This window comes from Pygoscelis adeliae, unplaced genomic scaffold, assembly GCF_000699105.1.
Source record: "Pygoscelis adeliae isolate BGI_AS28 unplaced genomic scaffold, ASM69910v1 Scaffold133, whole genome shotgun sequence".
Classification (NCBI taxonomy): Eukaryota; Metazoa; Chordata; class Aves; order Sphenisciformes; family Spheniscidae; genus Pygoscelis; species Pygoscelis adeliae.
In genome coordinates, this window is record NW_008824475.1 from 2,193,724 (window position 1) to 2,214,612 (window position 20,889).

The window sequence follows — 20,889 nt, forward strand, 5'->3', positions numbered from 1 at the left end:
GAGATCACTCTGCAATTACTGTCACAGGCAAAACAGACTCGACTTGGGGAAAATTAATTTAATTTATTACCACTCAAATCAGAGTAGGATAATGAGAAATAAAAACGAATCTTAAAACACCTTCCCTCCACCCCTCCCTTCTTCCTGGGCTCAACTTCACTTCCAATGTCTCTACCTCCTCCCCCTAAGTGGTGCAGGGGTACAGGGAATGGGGGTTGCGGTCAGTTCATCACATGTTGCCTCTGCAACTCCTTCCTCCTCACTCTCTTCCCCTGCTCCAGCATGGGGTCCAACCCACAGGAGGTAGTCCTCCATGAACTTCTCCAACGTGAGTCCTTCCCACAGGCTACAGTTCTTCATGAACTGCTCCAGTGTGGGTCCCTTCTGTGGGGTGCAGTCCTTCAGGGACAGACTGCTCCAGCGTGGGGCCCGCACTCACAAATCCTGCCAGCAAACCTGCTCCAGTGTGGACTCCTCTCTTCCCATGGGTCTACATGTCCTGCCAGAAGCATGCTGCAGCGTGGGCTTCCCATAGTGTCACAGCCTCCTTTGGGCATCTACCTGCTCCAGCATGGGCTGCAGGGGAACCTCTGCTCCAGTGCCTGGGGCACCTCCTCTCCCTCCTTCTTCACTGACCTTGGTGTCTGCATATTCTCACTCCTCTCTTCAGCTGCAGTTGTGCAGGTTTTTTTCCCCCTTCTTAAATATGTTATCACAGAGGTGCTACCATCGTCGCTAATGGGCTCAGCCTTGGCCAGCAGCAGGTCCGTCTTGGAGCTGGCTGGCATTGGCTCTATTGGACATAGGGGAAGCGTCTAGCAGCTTTTCACAGAAGCCACCCCTGTAGCTTCCCCACTACCAAAACCTTGCCACGCAAATCCAATACAGCATAATGAAGCCAATACTCCAGACGTGGAAAGACAAAGTGATAAGACACTTACCCAAACACCAGCATCCTGGAAACTGTCTTTATAATCTCAGTTTTATGGATTTTATGGATATTATGGATCCTCAGAATTACAGTGTGGAATTTATGCACTAAGGATGAGTTAACATCACTGTTGTAGTAAGAGTGACCAAATGAAATACATCCAAATCCTAAATTTCTGGATTACAGAGGCACAACTAGTATCAAAATTCTGGTTTCTCTTTGTGGATAACTGTATTTTGTTGGTCCTGTGGTTCTGAATAATTCCGAGAACATTTAAAATAAAATTAATTCTGAGCTGATGGTACTTAGCATTTTATTTGATCTTGCAAAATTAAACTTCTTAGTGATATCTTTCTCAGGAAAAGGATGAAAAAAGGTATGCAAGTAAAAAAGCAAGTCTAATGGCATCATGTAGGAGTTCTGCAGTTTCTATAGTATCTGTGTTGAGACAGGATCTTTATTTTCTATAGTTAGCATTAACTACAAGTAACATTATCTTTTTTTTAATTTGAAGGTTTTATGTTCCGTTTGCATATTTATAAAATTCCTAAGAACATTTAAGAATATATGAAACTATTACCTTCAACACTGAAAAGCAGCAATTCATGAGCCTGAGAGTTTCTTAACCTTCACTTTGCAAATACGAGGCTGTAATAAAATCTAAAATAGAATCTTCCCTGAGTCCATAGGCCTAGGGAGTATCCTCACTGCAAATGAGATTCAGAATATCATGCTTCACTCATTGCTGCAGGATATTTCTATTTTTAGAAATCCAGGACTTTAAGACATTCTTTTTAAGGAAGTCTTACAGAAAAAAATATCTCTGACAAATGAACAAATATTTCCCTCTACCTTTTTTCATATGAAACTTTAAAACAACTTATTGCTTTTTCTTTTTTATTTACTGACATTTTCTTCCAACTCCTTGCAATTAATCAATAAATATTTTTTAGCAGAATCAACTCTGCAAGGAGTGTAATCAGTCTTGATAACAGTATCATTTACTGGGCCACTGTATAATAACAACAACCAGACATTAACATACTGCAATTCAAAACAGTATCTAAATGATATTTTATTTTTATTTTTGAGGGATTTTAGCAAACATTTATTAATCATTAATGTAGTAGTATGTTGTGTGGCACTTTTGAAATGTCATGTTATTCAACTTTTGTGAACTGCTGCAGAGTATTGTACAAAATCCTGAAGAACTAAGTCTACAGACTAGTCTACAGCTATCACATTTTCATTTGACATACATATATCATATTGACATGCAACAAGGGAATGAAATTAAATTTGCTGCAGAATGTTAGCTCTCATGATCTGTTATTCTCATAAGAATACCAGTTGGTAACAAATTAGGAACCTGATGACTGGGAATAGGAAAATTCTACAAAATGAAGCCCATATGTAAGGTTTTCTGGAACAGTGAGACCTCTTTACAATGTGTCATATCTAAGAGATCCCTACTAATATTTATTGGTTGTCTGTAACTTTTAATATAATCCTTGTGTGATTTGGTATAGCTCCTCATTCTTTAAATGTAACTGTTGTTATGACTCTTTCTCCATCTTCTTGCATGATACTTATTTCGGTATGTTATAGTTGCCATTAAAAAAAAATCATCTGCTACTGCATGTCTGTAAAATCTTCTATATATATGCTGGACAGTTTTACCAAAGGAGCAAAATCCTGCTGAGATGACAGCTTTGTTCCTTTCTATTCTTAAAGAGGGAAACTTTTGGTGTTTGGGTTTTGGTTTTGTGTTTTTTTTTATCAAATAAAGACAGAGAGAGAAGCTTCTAGACCCATATTTTTGTGATACAGAGCCTAAATGCTGTAACCATTTGGATGGGTCACTCACAGTTCACTTACCTATAGTACCAGTAGGTGAGGTAAAATTTCAACCACTGAAAAACAAAGGAAATAAAAGCTTAACTAAGCTAACCAACACCTGGACAACTATCAAATATGGTGTTTATTATTAGTGTTTTGCATGTTTTACACTGGAATTGTAAATCAGAAGAGAATAGCTACAAGAAGGGAGCGACAATTTCAACACCATGTACCCAAGAAGTATTATTGTTCTGGACTGTGTCCAAACTTTGGTGGTAAAATTGAATTTAGGTGTTTTGGGATAATGATGCTACAATAAAGATTTAACATTATATCTATAAAAGAGATGCTACCTAGTTATTTTTTATTGGATTTTAAAATATGATATTTCCTAATACTGCATAAAAATATTCCATAAATGTTAAGCTATTTGATATCACGACTTTATAATGATATCTTGCAGAAAAAAGTACAATTATTGTAAGCATTATAAACTCATACAGGCAGAGGATAACAATTATAAATAAGCTTTGTTGCTACAGCTGAAAAAACATCTGCTAATTTCTTCAAGGAAAAAAGAAACATTCCATGGTTAAAGGTGTGATATATCTGTGTTAGTTAATGAAAAATATAAATGTTTACACATGATTCTTCTACTATGCTGGTGATATCTAATTCAAACATACTTTAATATTAATAGAAATTATAAATATTTCTTCTAATACAAAGCCTTAGTTTCTAGATGAAATTTTCTTTTTTTTTGCGGATTCCAGTGAAACATTTAGAACTTGATCTCACTACCCTGTTAAGTCATGGGAAGAATCCCAACAAGATCAAAAAGATTTGAGGCGAATCTTCATTTACAGAAACAGAGATATCCCACTGAGTTATCTATAGGAATTTCATTATAAAATATTAATTACAAGGTTTTTTTCATTGTTATTAATTCATTAACTGGGCTTATTTTTCCATGTAAACTGAATTTTTATCTGTGCAAAACCATTACTAAACACACTGAAAATGTATTTTACTTAACTTTAAATTTTGAAGTGTGAGCAGTGGTAGTGATGGAGTGATGCCTGCTGCCGAATTATAGTATCTGAAGCCTTGACTCCCAATGAACTACTTTCATGAATAAAAACAGGAAGAAAACAAGCCTCCTCCCTCCTTCTCCCATGTACTTTGTAGTGTTTTCAATAGATAATCAATGCAGATGTTGAAGGTATATGAAAGGCCTTTAATTATTGTCCTTTTTCTCCCTTAAATTGCCAATGATTTCACAATTACTTTGGTTTATTTCCACTAAAGGTAACTTTTATGACTGTAACCTGTATCTGGTGAAACATGAAAACTCCAGGCATCCATTTATTGTCTCATTTATTCTTCTAATCCAAGATTACTAAACTGACCTTTTGCCTTCATTAAAAATGGACTCTTAAAATAAGCTTTAGAATAATTCTAACCATTGAATATCAATTATTTCTAGATTAGGAATTAATTTATTTAGACCACCAGGGAAATTGATCCTGTACATCTGTTCCAAACTAGTAAAATTTCAACATTTATCTCATTTAAAGTAGATGATGATTTGACTAGACAGGTTGCCTTTATTACTGTATCATTAGAATTGCTAATTATGTATTATATATTTTATGTGGTGTTTGTTCTAATATATTCTTCACGTGATTATTCCCTACAGGCACCTAAACAAGGACATCATCATCATTCTTATTTCTTTCTAACTTTACACAGTATATTTTATCCATTTCTTTTTCACTTCTGCCACAAAATGCTTTGATCAGTTGAATGATAAGCAATTTCATGAATGCCAATCTCTTAGTCAGGAAAAGGACAGTACGTTCTAAAGTATTTGTATCATGTTAATACAGTTTTAGGACTCAGTAAATAATTTAAGCTTTAGGATTTTTTTACTACATCAAAAGGTGATGACAGATTAATAAGAAATCTGCACCTGAAGAAATTCCTCAAGACTATTCTATTTTGAAAGAAATTTGCCTTCCAGAAAGCTTTCATTTCAGTCTAGCTCCCTTATCACAACCCAAAACAAAATGTATAAAACAAGGGGTGTGGAACAGGAGCACCTATATCAACTATAATTCAGACGTTGATGAGGATTTGTAAGGATCATGATATTAATGAAAATATAGCAATAATTATATCCTTTGAGACTATCATTGATTGCAATTCAGTACACTATGTTTTAATTCAGTTCCTTTAATTTGAGACTTTACTACTTAAAAATATCTTTTAGGAACTATTGGACTGAAGAAATTCAGTAGAAGGGTCTCAGGAGGAATAAACCCATGCACAGAGACACGGGTGCTGACTGGCTGGAAAGCAACTTTGCTCAGAAGGGCCTGTGGGTCCTGGTGGACACCAAGTTGAACATGATCCAGCAATGTGTCCTCATGACAAAGGTGGCCAACAGCCTTGCAGGCTGCATTAGGAGGATTGTTGCCAGCAGGTGGAGGCAGGTGATCCTTCCCCTCTACTCAGCACTAGTGAGGTCACACCTGGAATGGTATGTCTAGTTCTGGGTTCCCCAGTACAAGAGAGACATGGCCATACTGGAGAGAGTCCAGCACAGGGCCACTAAGATGATGAAGGGCCTGGAGCATCTCTCCTATGGGGAAAGGCTGAGAGAGCTGTGACTGTTTAGCCTAGAGAAGAGAAGGCTAAGGGGGGATCATATCAATGTGTACAAATACCTGATGGGAGGAAGTAAGGAAGATGGAGCCAGACCCTTCTCAGTAGTGTTCAGTGGCAGGGCAAGAGGCAACAGGCACAGACTGAAACACAGTAAATTCCCCTTAAACATAAAAAAAAAAAAATCACTTTAAGGGTGGTCAAACGCTTGCACAGGTTTCCCAGAGACGATGTGGAGTCTCCATCCGTGGACATATGAAAAACCCAACTGGACTTGGTCCTCACCAGCCTGTGTTAGCTAACCCTCCTTTCAGTTGGGGGTTTGTACTATATGATCTCCAGAGGTTCTTTCCTACTTTAACCATTCTCTGATACTGTAATTCTATGATCTAATAAAATGATCTAACATGATCATAATTAATTTTTTGATAGTTCCAAGTAATTTTCTACCAAATTTAATTTACAAAAAAATGATTAAAAAAATCTCATTTTTATTCTTGATGGCTATGGTACTCATTTGAAGTGATAATACTTGAGGAGTGAATTTTCAAGGACTTAAGAATATTTACTTCATAAGTTCTGTTAAACTTATGAAGCAAAAAAGCTTCTGTTAAGCCTTCTTTCTTGGGAAAAAATCTCAAAATACAAAAATATTTTTAAAAATTCATATGGTTTTAAACAATAACATGTCCTGATGGCATGTTTTTTTAGAACTGATATACATTGAAATTGAGTAATCTTGGATGAAGCCTTTAAGTTTAATTTCTTGAACAGGCATGCTGCTTTTCTTTTTTTTTTTTTCCCCCCTGATCAGCTTTGAACTTAAGGTAGGGCTCATATGTCGTCTTAGGAGCCCACAGGATACCTCTGTAACTCAGTGAACCACCACTAACAACCCCTCTTTCTCGCTCAAAAATCTCTCTAATGTCATTGTCATATATACTTTCTTCCAATACCATTTCAGCCATCTAAGTGAATACCAAAGAAAACCATATTCGGGGAATTTGGACCCACCTCCATAGAGGACATAAGAGGAAATTTCCTATACACTGTATACACGTAGGAAGTTAACCTGATTCTCATGCTATCACAGTAGCGGATCTGTATGGTTCCTATATCTATACAGTACAATATAGTCACTTCGCTGTCTGTTGGTTACTAATGGTGTGCATCTTAAAGTGTAGATGAGATTAAAGAGCTGAATCCAAGTAAGCAAAGGATGTAAAACCCTAGTATTTTCTGCTACTTTGAAAAACTGCAAACAAATGTCCTTAACTGTCTCCTCCCACTAATTAAAAGAAACTATTCTGCTAGGAAAATATTCTTTGATATGTCACTTCCACAGTCTTGTAAAATATTATTAAAAAGCATACAAGGAAGGACTTTCAGAAACTTATCCACCTAAATCATACTTCTAATTGTGGCCAAATGTCTATTAAAAGTTCTTTTAAAAATCTTAATTCCTGACTACACAGATTAAAAATCTTTTAAACAAAGTTATTTTTGGCTTTGGAGATTAGCTGTTTTAGATACACTTTTACTTATATTACTTACTCACCAATCTAGCATACTTATGAAAATAAATCTGCTTCTTTTTGCAGCACTTGTATATATTAATTTTTCATTTACCTCAGGATTCTTCACAGTGCTAATAAATATTACTTTATAATTTCCATGTTCAATAACACTGTCAATTGAGCTGTTAAGTTGATTCATGCTTATCCTAACAAAAGAAGTCAGTAAGTGGCTTTGAATCTTTTGGTAATTATGCAGGAAGATTTCTAGCCCAGCATTTGCCCCCTACCTCTTTCTCATCCCCAGTTATTTTGTGTCATAATGCATCATTACGGACTGATGTCTGCTTTTGTACCAGTCAGCAAAAAAAAAATTGCATAGCCCACACTGGCCTTCTTTCTTTACATTGCCTCTGTCAGTTTTGATTTGTTCTTTTTCAGAATGTTTCAAGCACTGCCAGATTGAGGAATTTTATTCTTATAGATAAAATGTTTTCTTTAATTTGGGGGGTATTAAATTTTTATTATTACTTCCACACAAATGAAAAAACAGATTAATATTGCAATATTGATCTTTATCACATTTTTATGCAAGATACTGTGAGATAATGTCCTGTGTTTGAAATAAAGGTTTTTCATGAGTCTATATTCAGCTTTCTAATTATTAATAGAATAGCTTAAGACCAGTGCTTCTCAGTTTGTTTTCAAATAAATATTGGAATTTACTTACATGGAATGTTAGCTGACTGAAATATATATAGAAAAAAACCCTGAGATACATAGTACACACATATGAAATATTTGATTTCAGTCATATTATTAGATCTGGCTTTGATAGAGTTAAATTTCTTCACATTTTTTTGATTTGTGCTGAAAATAGTGTTAATAACACAATGATGTTTTAGTTATTGCTGAGCAGTGTTTACACACTGTTAAGGTCTTTTCTGCTTCTCACACTGCCCCGCCAGTGAGTAGTCTGAGCGTGCACAAGAAGTTGGGAGGGGAGACAGCTGGGACAGCTGACCCCAACTGACCAAAGGGATATTCCATACCATATGACGTTGTGCTCAGCAATAAAAGCTGGGGAAAGGACAAAAGGGGTGATGTTCAGAGTTGTAGAATCGTAGAATCATTTAGGTTGGAAAAGACCCTTAAGAATATCAAGTCCAGCCATTAACCTAACACTGCCAAGTCCACCACTAAACCATGTCCCTAAGCATGCTATGGCATTTGTCTTCCCAAATAACTGCTACATGTGATGAAGCCCTGCTTTCCTGAGATGGCTGAACACCTGCCTACCGATGGGAAGTATTGAATGAATTCCTTATTTTGCTTTGTTTATGCAGCTTGTGCTTTACCTATTAAACTGTCTTTATCTCAACCCATGAATTTTCTCACTCTTACCCTTTCAACTTTCTCCCCCATCCCACTGAGGGGGAGTGAGCGAGCAGCTGTGTGGTGCTTGGCTGCCTACTGGGGTTAAACCACGACTTCTGTTCATTTTGGTGCCTAGGTATAAGTATTTAACTAACTAAGGTAGGACTGGCAGAGAAAATACTGGACCTATTTTTTTTCTGAAAAAAAAAAGCCTTCATAATTTTTTTTTCCTTTCTGAGAATTTGTCTTTTTTGGCTCTGTATGTGTAATAAAGAATGAATTTTTATTAAAATAATAAAATTATATTTTTTTGATTTGACAGAGTATCTCAAGACATGTCTATTAAAAAGTTGAAGATTATCAAAATACACCTTTCTCAATAAATTTAACAAAAGGTGGTTTTGGAGCCAATAACTCTTAGGCTATGAGGAACCCTTGGTAAGAACCAAAGAAAGGCCTCTTAGGGGAGGGGAAGAACAGGGGAATAAATGCCCCTTATGCCTCTTGCTGAATCTAAAATGATGGAGCTGGTCATTATTGTTGCAGTGAATCTTGAAGTGCCCCACAGACTGAAGAAGAGTCAGCTGGACTTCTGATTGACACATATGAAACATTTGACATTAATATTCCAGAATAACTAAGGCTTCCTCAAGACACTGAACTTTTAAAGACTAGCCAAACAAATCAACAAATTAATCGCATGGACTAGCAGACTGAGGAAATGGTGATGTGCCTAAGGGCAAAGATTGGGGACAGTGGAAGAACACCAAGTGTGGGTGCTCCACTGCAGTTGTTGATGTTAGGTGTTTCACAACAGCCTAAGATGACTGTAGAAACAGATGTCTTATAAGTTTTGATAAAATTTGTGATGCTTTAGAGACATTGTCAACTGAGTACTCCCTAGAAGAACCATTTCCAATTGTTTTAAATTTGCCAACCCCTAATTTTTTGTGGTACAGAGTCCATTTTTAATCTGACACAAAGAGATGGCTGTGAATTCTAACTGATAAGAAAAAAAAAATTGTTTATCTACAATTTTGTCCTTCGCTTCTAATTGGATGTGTTACACTGGGTTTTTTTTGAAAAAAAACATGAAGACTTTCCCCTCAGAATCGAGTTTCTACTTACATAACTATATTATTTATATTAATACTAAAGATTTCGTTGAAGAACAATATTCATGTAAGTTCCTAGCTAGCTTACAGCTATTCAGACTGTGGAGGTCTTTTCTTTTCCAGTTCACACTATGCGATGCTCTTAATATGATCAAACAAGGTCCTGTTTAGAATTCATATTTCAGCCAACCGTTGCTGGATAATTCAGAAAACTTCTCTGCTTTCTTCACTGTTAGAATCAAAGTTATCATATTCTGGCAATGAGATTTGAATGTAGTGCTTCAATACTCATCTTTTTATAATGAGTAAGGAGAGAACTAAAAAGTGCCTGTTTTCTTTTTTATGTGTCCATTACATGTCAATTCAATTTTAGTCAAAATTATTTTCTATTATGAAACAGATTTGCAGTTAAAGTTTCTCAATAGAGACTTCCCCCCTGCCCTTTTTTCCCCCCTCTAAGTATATTGACCATTTTCCCCTATTTCTTTAGAGTTTGAAATTTTGGTTGTGATGTCATGATAAATTATTTAAGTAAGAATGCAGCAAAGACAGGTTGCACTCTTTCAAAGAGATATGAAAGATGGGGGGCGGGAATCCAACTTTGCTGAACTAACCAGACAAGTCATTAGTAGTGCTTTGAAAGAGAGAATGAGTTTACAGAGAGAAGTGTCCAACATCTCATGTTCATTGGCACTTTCTTATCTGTCAGGACTTCCTAATGACTATTGCTCGAGGTGTATGTTAATGGTTATTTTATGAGCATCATTAAAGCTTCTTGTCACTAAATACGTACTACCTGAATGTACCACAATACACTTTCTCAAGTTTTTATCCTTTCCCTATCGAAAATCATCAACTATGCAGAGCATCTTTTCTATGTATTTTGGAGTTGTTAAATAATGAGAGACATTTTGGTGAGAGAAGCATCTTCCAACAGCAGATAAAAGTGATAGGAGCTCCTGAATAGATCTGTAAGCTGATTTAGGTGTCTAACCATTCTTTGATTTTGGTGCACCATGACAGTATTTGAGTAAGGTGTTCAATAAACTTGCTCAGCTGCATTTTACACACTATTTCTGACAATCCTGTCTTTTGCTATAGATAAAAATGGTACCTCTATGACTGTGTAAAGCTTTTCGGTCTAGCAATTTGGTGGCTCACATCAAAAGATATTAAATCACTTTATTATTCACAGTGGTAGTTGAATGGAAAATTTTATTTCTTGATGTCAGTTCCCTCATTTCATGCTTGAAGTACTCTATACTTTTATCTTTGAAATGATGGTGCTATTCTTGGAGGAAACACCACAGGCTGAGTGGTTTTAAACTCACTAGTTAAGACTTTTGTTTATGTATATATTTAAAATTTTTAGTTATTACCTAACGCAGTACAAAGGAAGTCCACTTGGATATGAATCAGGTATAAACACTGTTACAAGGTTCACTTTTTGTTTCCAGCCAGATGGACAGGCTACATAGTCACTTTTTACCAACTGCTTGGGCTGAGCTCATTTTGAGACTCTGTCTGTTCTTTCAAATGAACAATTTTGTCACATAATAAGTTTGAACTGAGACTTCATGTTTCCTGTCTAAAGCCATTGACCCATAGGTGAACAGAGAGCAAACAAGATCCTCAGTAAGTAGGAAAGGGAGTAGCAAACGTAATTATAACAATCCTTTTCTTACCTTTGTAATGATTAACCTAGTAAACAAGAATCAGTGCCAAAGGGATGCAATGAGTAGTGTCAAATAGCCAGGAAAAAGTGAAATTCATTAAAACCAAAATATAATCCTGGTGGATTTTACAGAAGTTAATCATTATAACGATAGTGCTACTCCACTGTGTGTTCTGTAACTGCCAATATAGAAGAGACAGCCAGTGTCTGAAAATTAATGCCTACAGCCCAGCATGGATACAGAATAGATACTGCTGTTACTTGCTTTTCTCTATCACCTTTTTGGGATTCGAAAGAAATAGTCCAAAACCTTAGAGACTTATAGGTCAAATGTTAAAAATTCTGGCCTCACTGGTCACTTGGCCACCAGCCAGCTGTTCAAACAACGTAAAACCAGCTCGGACTAAGGCAAGCCCAGACCAGCCCTGAGACTCTGTGCTGTCAGGTCAGTACAAGGCCTGTGGGCTTTTACTATTAATGTCCAAAATCATATTTATTCTTATCACTGTCAGTGACTTCTAGAATTTGTTCCTGAAATTCCTTTTGGGCTAGGAGCTGGGGGTGGAAGAGGGCAATGCAGGGATGGAGGTCTCCTTTGTTGTGATTTACATCTAAGTTGTCCATACATGGCTTTTTTTTTGTTTTAATTTTGGTTTCTTTCACTTCATAGAATCACAGCAATATGGCTTGGAAGAAATCTCTGGAAGTCATCTGAACGTCCAGCCTGAAATAGGATTGCTGCCAACATGAGATCCGGTCACTGTGACTTTGGCTAGCTGAGCCTTAAAATCCTCAAAGGATGCAGATTCTACACTACCCTGTGTAAACCTGTTCCAGGGCCAGACTACCATCCCTGTAAAAATGCATCTTTTCCTAAGAGGTAACCTGAGCCTCTCAAAATGCAACCTGTGGCCATTGCCCCTTGCTAAAACTGTGCTGTGTTTGTAATTCCTCCTCAAGAAGCTGTAGGTTGCTAACAGCGTATGCCTTAACCTCATCTCCTTCTATTTAAGCAAGGCCAGCACTCTCAATCTCTACTTTTAAGTGATATGCTGAAAGCCCCTAACCATTCAGATGTGACCTTTACCTTTTTTTTGTTCCTTCTTTTGCCTTTTTTGGCCCTGACAAATGTTTGTCCCACATACATTGCGGTCACTGTTTCAGAGCAGCTCTTGAACTCTAACACTTTGAATTAGGCCTGAGTGCTAGTGAAAAGTTGTTTCTTTCCTTGGGGGCTCTCTAATATCTCTCACTTGAAGTTACGATACCTAGAATTGTAGTCTGCATTTTTCTCCAGTATGATAGCTGCCCAGTCTGTCAAATTGTCTACCAGTCTATCAGTTTAGAGATTTTAAGCAAAACAACTAAAAAAGAAAGTATTTCAAAGCCCCTTAATAATTAAAAAGACTTAAAATAGATCTCAGACTATAGGTATTCCTATTCCTGAATTCCCAAAAGGAATTCAGTACTGAAGCTTTGAATACTGGCACTTAATTCCATATTTCATTGTGGTGAATGGAGTGTAACCTCACAACGGTTGTTCAGATCATTAACAATCAAATTATACAAGCTGTAGGAGATTTTACATTTTAAAAATTAAAGCCAGCTTGCTTCACAAACATCGATTTTCTGCCTTTCAGAAACATTTCTTATGTTTATTTCCTTTGAATATGCTACTTGCACTGTACATCAATTTTCACCAAATTTAAGAAATTTTACAATTTGAAAAATATATAATTAACTTTTATCCTCTTAAGCTTTTAAGACTGAAAAATTTTAACTAGTTATTTAAAAATAATGTGAATTGAAAGGTGATCCAGTGGAATTGAAAAATTTTAGAAAAATGTATACCCAAGGGTTATACTAATTGTTTTGATATACGATAGAACAGAATATTTTCAGATTTTTCCTCTCTCTTGTAATACAAATGGAAAAATAATAATTTGTGTGTAACTCCTGTTAAAATAGTTTTTCTTACCTTGCTGCTATAACAGTATAGTTGTCAAAATAAATTACATATCAAAGTCTTTCACTTCTCAGCATAGCTTTTTTTTTTTTTCTTTTTGCTCTCTACACAAAAACTAAAATGGAATAACATACTTTAATGAACTCTATCTTAAATGACTGCCTTAGGCAAAATGCAATTTAAGTACAAAGAATAAAATGAAACCTTAGTATATGTCACTAATCAAGAATGTACAAATGAATCCTGATTTTTGACAAGAGCAGGTACAAACAGCTTGTTGCCTCATGAAGATAGCACTCTAACCTAAATTATTATAGATAATTCTAGTGTCATCAGCATGACTATTTTATATCATATGTGTTTTCCTTCTGAACTCTAGAGGCTCAGTTCAGCAAAGGGTTATGCTGTTGCATTCTCTATATTCCCCCCCATACTACTGGAGAAAAAAAAGAAGTGGAAACATTATACTCATGTATGCTTGCACACATGTTTATTATCACTTTTGTGCTCTCAGTGTATTGAAGTTTATTGTCTCCTCTTTTACATGAGAACATTTCCGTTTGGTAGAAGAAATCCCAGGGAAAGAAAAAAGAGAAAGCCGCTCACTCCTTCTAATCTAATGATAAAAACAGACTAGCCTTGCTTTTGTAATACAGCATTATCAAATTACTCACTATATGAATTGGTACTTAGCTACTGACCAAATGAGTATCAATTCCCCAGTAGCCAGTGGGCCCTCATATCCCGACAGTTAGTGGTAAAACTTTTTTTTTTCTTTTTTTTCTAAATATCTTGATTTCCAAGAAGTTCATACTCTTATGCAAAGCTGAGAATAAAACCATATTAATATTCCATACTTTGTGTAGGTTACCAGTGAAACATAGTAAAATTGTTTATTTTTTCCTCTTAGGATAACATACATTATGCTTTATTGTATTATTAAATGAGTGATTAATTAGTTTTTGTTAGGTGACAGATAAATTAACTACTGATTTACTTTCTTTTCTGTACTCTCTTACATTCCAAACTCTTTTATACTGTTATGATTTGAAAGGTCTTTTAGTACTATGAATACCACATTAAATTATTTGCTTTTACAGAAGTAGTCTTACATGACTTATTTTTTATATGTCAAAATTGATGTATCAGTGATTATACAAGAAATTCAAACATTCTTTCCATGAAAGGAAGAATCCTGTTGCCCCAATGTCAGATAATTTTCTGCAAATGAGATTAGTTGCCTAATTTTGTTTTACAGATAGTTACTGTTGCTCTTATAGAACTAGATGACGGCCCAGTCTGTTTATCTCTTTTTTGTCTTTAGAGTTGGGGTGGAAGCAGAGGTGTTGCAGTGTGCAGATTTTGTACTTTACTTATTCAGTTTACTGCAAAGTATGAGTGACACACCTGAAAAGCATGAGAGACATATTTGCAGACTGACCAGAATGGTGTTGCAAAATGCTCCTTCCCAGCAAGAAAATTGTTAATGGAAAGGTATATTTTTGTGAAGATTTGAGTCACAGACCATACATAGCAAGACTGCATCATCACATATTCAGGGATCATGGCAAACTTAGTTGAACTCAGATTCAAAAAAGAACTTTATAAGTTTTAACTCATATTTTGTTGAGTTATATTTTACCATCTTAATTTTAGTGGGATTGTTTACATTTTCTTACTATGGTTTCCATTTGCTACCAATAGGAAAAAAAAAAATTAAAAAAAATTTCCAGAAATAAAATCATATGTATTGTTTATGGATTTTTTTTATATTTTTAGCTCTAGGTTCATATTCTTTTTAAGCAATTCTACATGTTTTTACCTCTCTTAATCTAAGTAGCCTAAAAGTAATATCCTGGACTTTAAAGTGGTAAATTTTAAAAGAAACCTTTACGTTTTAGGTGAATCAACAAGAATAAATGTAAAAAGTGAGTCCCAACCACATGAACGTGTCCTTTAGGCTAAAAGGATACAGGATTTAATTAATCTCAAAGTCTGAGTATTACAGGGGTTTAGGTGTCTTAGCCTTATAAATTATAAAATGTAGCCTACATATGGTTAAATATTCAACCTGTCTTTTTCTGCCATGCTTGTACCCTACATATGTTATATTTTTGTTTATTAAATTATTTTTTACCAAGTAAAAGAAAAAAATCCTTAAATATAAAAAGGGATTAATACCCGGAAACTCCAACAACCATTACACGCTAAACATAAAGAGAAAATAATGTCATGCTGCTCTCTACTTCAAACAATAGAAGCAGTGTCCTTATTCTTTAACAGAACATTGAAAAAGTATCTGAATGACTGAATGCTCAGCAACATGAAATTTCTGAAACTTCACCATTGCCAGAGTTATTTCAGAACCATTTGGTATATCTTCCATCTCAACATTTCTCATTCACAAAATATAGTTTACTGAGGCTTCAAAATATTTCTGCTAGTTATTGGATAATGTTTAATCTGTATTATTGATAAAAATACCTAAAGGCATTATAATGAAGAATGTAAATGTTGGTCCAATTCATGTAGTCAAATGTGTAGTTGTTATACTTCTAATGCTAAAACAACTTATCAGAAAACATGATACTAAACAACTTCCAACAAATCTTTAGTGAATATCTTCCTTAAAGGCTTACAGAAAACACGAGTGAAACTTATTAAGCTCTCAAGCAGATTATGTAGGAAATATATAATTTATATGTCAAAACACAACAGGCTGAATGTCCTGAACAAAAATGAGATACACTGTATAACTGCTTACTTAATTTCAAATATCTTTTTGAAGATCTCTTTGGAACTAAATCTCTACCAAATGCCACATACCTCCAAATTCAGTCATGGATACAGCTATGGATTCATTCATTGCCTTGAAGTTAAGATAAAGTTATATTTTGAAGTGAGGTAATGGCTCTATGTTTTAATTCCCTTTTTTTCTTAATGAGGTATCACAGAATCATAGAATGGTTGCAGTAGGAAGGGACCTCTGGATAGGTCCCATCTAGTTCAAAGGCGGGTCAACAAGAACAGGTTGCTGAGTGCTGAGTCCAGTTGGGTTTTGAATACCTCCATTAATGAAAACTCCACATCCTCTCTGGGAAACCTGTTCGAGTGTTTGACCACCCCTACAGTGAAAAAATTATTTTATGTTTAAGTGGAATTTTCTGTGTTTCACTTTGTGCCCATTGCCTCTTGTCCTGCCACTGAACACCACTGAAAAGTGTCTGGCACATCTTCCGTACTCCCTCTCATCAGGGAGTCAATAGTCTGAAATACTCTCATGTTGCTTAGCAGTGTAACACAAAAAATATAAAATGTGAGTAACAGAATCTAACCTTAAGAAAGCTATGTACTTATTTTATGCTTATTTTACTGATATTTTTATTCCTTCAGCAGTTAAATGCCTGTTCATACAGAATATTTTAACGTATTTAATGTATTTTTCTTCTTTTCACTTCATTTTCTTGGTATTTTGTGTAGATAGAATAGCTCTTGACATTTCTTATCATTGTAGAGGACTGCTGCACATTATTGGGGAGTATTAAAGATGTAAATAGCTTAAGGATGCTCAATTGCAAACAGGCAATACACTACTTGCCATTTTGGATTATGTGGAGGTGTGCTTGCATTTCAGTTACTAACTTTTACTTATTTTATATACATTCTAGACCTGAAGACATTCTGTTGTTCATAATTCTGTAACTTACTAATACTTCTGCAAAAATACTTACATAACTCAGCTGCTGGTAAGTCAATGCATGCACTCATCTGACCTTAATGACCAGGTCTAGTTATCATCTTGCGAAATTTGAACAGTTTCTTAAATGCACTCTAGCTACTATTAGAAGAGGAACTAACTTCACCATAAAGTTCAGATTGTTAATTTATCCTAAAAAAAGACTGCTATCTGTTTTCAAACCATGCATACAGCTGCATTTGATGTCAATGAAAGTTCTACTACAGGTTGGAGTCAGTTAATATACCAAAAGTGTTTGAATCATAACTGGAATATATGCTAAATGAGCTATCAGTTTTCTTGAAAAGGATCGATAGAGCTAAAACAAAAATATGCAGAAGACAGTGTCCCTGACATAGTATTTGTCTAAGATTTATCCAGACGTCTGAGCACAAGTTTTCGAATAGACTGGTTTAAAAACAGATCAAGAGTAGAGGGAGATACCACAGGGCAGGATCAAAAGGCTTAGTGAGGGGAAAAAGATCACTGGATTTTGTGAAAAATGATTATGTTCCCTGAGAAAGAAATAGAATTGAGGCTAGAGAGGCCTGAGAAGGTACTGGATTCTTGTTCAAGAGCCCTGTCTCTGCAGGAGAGACTTTAAAAAGCTGAAATCTTGGCTAACATAAGGAAGAAAAAGCCCAGCACCCAGTATTATTTTTTTCTGGATTTAGTCTAAAAAAATGCTATTTGAAGACACTGATGGATGGCATTTGAGACCTAATCAGAACTTCGTTTTTGAGAAGCAAAGGAAATATTGTTAATCTCAAAGATTCAACTTTGCTAAAACAGTATTATACAGCTGATAAAAGAATTTTGATATAATATCAAGAAAAACAGAGGAGGTTGAAAGAAAAAGAAAGGAAAAAAAAAGAATATCCAGGAAAAGTTCTGTCCCTATGAGCATAGCAGAGAGGAAAATGCATTAGTGTAGTCAGACACTCTAATTGAAGAGAAATTGCCTCTATATTATATTAGCAAAACCAATACTGTTTTGTTATGTTTATAATCTTCATGATGCTCTTTAAACGGCTTATTAACACTACAGAATAATTCTCATCTTGGATAAACACCCAAAAGGTCACACATAATATGAACATCTTATGCTTAATTAAAATATCCAAAGCCCAAGAAAATTGTGTTGACACAGATCAAATACATCGTGTAATATGTCAACAAGGTCTACCAGTTAATTTATTCTAAAAATATCTTTCTGCCAGTTCATCTAATGATCGTTTCTCTCGTCCTAGTTCACAAAGAAAAATCGTTTGAAAGTAAGAATGGATATTATTCCATTTCTACAAGTAGTATTTCTCAATCAGCATTTTTGGTTAAGAAGATCATTATGGACAAATTGTTGTCATATACTTGACTTTGAAATAGGAATATCTATCAGGAATATCGCAACAAATTATTATTTGCAATGTGATCTGTTCAAAATACTTGCTTCCACACTTCAGCTTGATCGTTTTAAAGGAACATAAGATAAAATGTTAGAGAAAAAAACCACAAAAAGTAGTTCAGCATTCCATTTCTAGGTAAAATATACCATTCTATGTAAATAATATATAGAAGACATTTCCTGAGATATATTCTGATAATGAATATACAGAATTCAACAAAGGTACATGTAAAGTGCCTCAATCTGGGATGGACTAACCCTTTGAAATGGTATAGGCCTGGAGATGAGTAACTAGAAAGCAGCTTTTCAGAAAAAGGTCTGAAGATTGTTGTGAACACGTTGAATACAAATCAGCAGCATGCCCCTGCAGCAAGAAAGGCCAATCACATAATGGTCTATTTTAGACAGAGTGTATTAATCTCTGTTCATCACTTGTGAAACTGTATTCAGAGTGCTGTGTCCGGTTTCAGCCTCCCCAGTACAGGAAAGACACTAACATACTGGAGCAAGTTCAGTGGAGAACCACCAAGGTCGTCAGAGGGCTGGAGCACAGGATGTTAGCCTAGAAACTAGGCTTGGAATGTGAGAAAATCTGGGTCGATAAAAGGAAAAAAAGATCTACTGTGATAGTGGTCATACATGGGAACAGGTTTCCTGGAGTGGTTGTGAATCTCTGTGCTTGGAGATTTTCAGAACTCGACTGGACATTGCTCTGAGCAACCTGTTCTAATTGGATGTGCTTTGTGCTGGACGTAAAACTAGATAACTGCCAGGTTTCCTTTCTAAACTACATGATTCTATGATTCAATATGGTAGGAATTACACCTGGAAGGTCAGATTTATCCCTGGTGTCATGCATTTGCAAAATCATTGAAATGAATTTGAGAAGAGGTATTTAGGTACATTGCAGGCTTACACTAATTAAAAGTGCTAGCTGTATGCAAACTCCAAATGTGCTCTGTCAGGTAAGGCCCCCCCCATGGGGACTTTAAATTCTGCTGTAATATAGTTTATTGGTTCTGCTGCTTTCTTTAGAAGAGACACAATGAAGGAAACGTGCTTCATGGGTATGGCTTTTATTAGTTTGCCTCCCTTTAAAGAAACTGTAGAAACTGGAAGAGTTTAATGGTTAATTTACACAATTTGGGGTAGGTGAAATGGATGAGAAAATCCTTATGCTAAAATTAACTAGTTCTCAGTATGCTGCAGGTAACTTCTAAAAAAAAAAAAACAATCTCCCAGCAGAATGATGTTTTCTTAGATCTAAAAGGAAAAACATTCAAAATTTCTATTGGCCTTAGGCACTGCAGAACTTAATCGGTAGTAAGATTTCAAATCCATTTTCCTTACTACTTCATGCAATGATTAATATAACTTTTTTTTCCCACCTTTTCACAAATATCTGCCTTGCTGCAGGTTATATCTTTCAGTGGCCCTATCAGAGGAGTGAAGAAATGTTTTAAGTTGTCAGTGAGGTTATGCTGTGGACCAGCACTCAGGTACAGCAAGCTTCATTAAATAATTCACACAGGCCCCCAAACATTAGGTCCTACTCTCCAGCAACAAAAATGTATCTCACTCTAAGGCTTGTTCTTGGGCTTTCCAGTTGCCATCAACCAGTATCGTCAACACTGACATTTGAAATGTTCCAGAGAAACCTTGCAAAATAATACATTTGTGATCTCCCTAGAATTATATAAAGAAGAAAAAAAAAAAGGGAATTCACCTAAAATTTCAGTTTGCCTCAACTTATCAGATCTACTTAGAAGTAAAAGACACAGTGGGTGATACAGGCCAGAGAGTCTTGAAGTTATTGCCTTAAACCTACAAGGCTAATAACCCAAGTGAATAGGCTCAATGTATCTATTTAGGTGAAAAACAATTAAAAGCTTCTAATTAGAACCAGTTAGAATAAGGGCTTTTATTTTCCTTGAGTACCAACCAGAAGAAAAATAAATGACTCATTTTGCGGGGGCATTCAGTATATTTTTTGGTTTTTTTTCTTTCCTTTTGGAACTTAGACATTTCTTTATAATGGAATGCAAAGTTACTCTAAGTGTTATGATTACTACAATGGCTGAAGATTTGAAAATAATTAAAATTCTTACATTTAAATATTATTTTCAGTCAATTAAAATTAAGCACAGGAATAGAAAGTACTATGCCACTTTATTTCAGGAAGATTGTAATTAATTATTTATTAGAGTAATATAGATAAAAGATACAGTTCTGACAACATATTATAAAAAGGGACTTTACTATAATGTAACTAGTTTATCATTCTTAAAATAGTTTCACTGGTTAAATAATGTCTCTTATAGAAGAACAGCTGAAAGTACTGTTATAATATAGTTAAGATCCAGTTATGATTCTGGAAGTGAAAGATGGATAGAGAGATAAATAGATCTCCCTGTCTTTGAGGGATACATTGGTGGAGCCGCACCCTACCATCCCTGAGGCAAAGGCAGCAGATGGAGGCTCCACAGGAAGCAGAGGATCCCCTGCCTTCTTGCCACCAGGCAGAAGGAGGGGACCTAAGTGACGGGGGGGGATGGAAACAGGTCCCTGCTCAGGGTGCCAGGCAGACCCCCGCCCAGCCTCCCTCACCTTCCCAGTTGCCCTTACACAACAGATATGGGGCCCTGGAACTTAAGGACTAGGCAAATG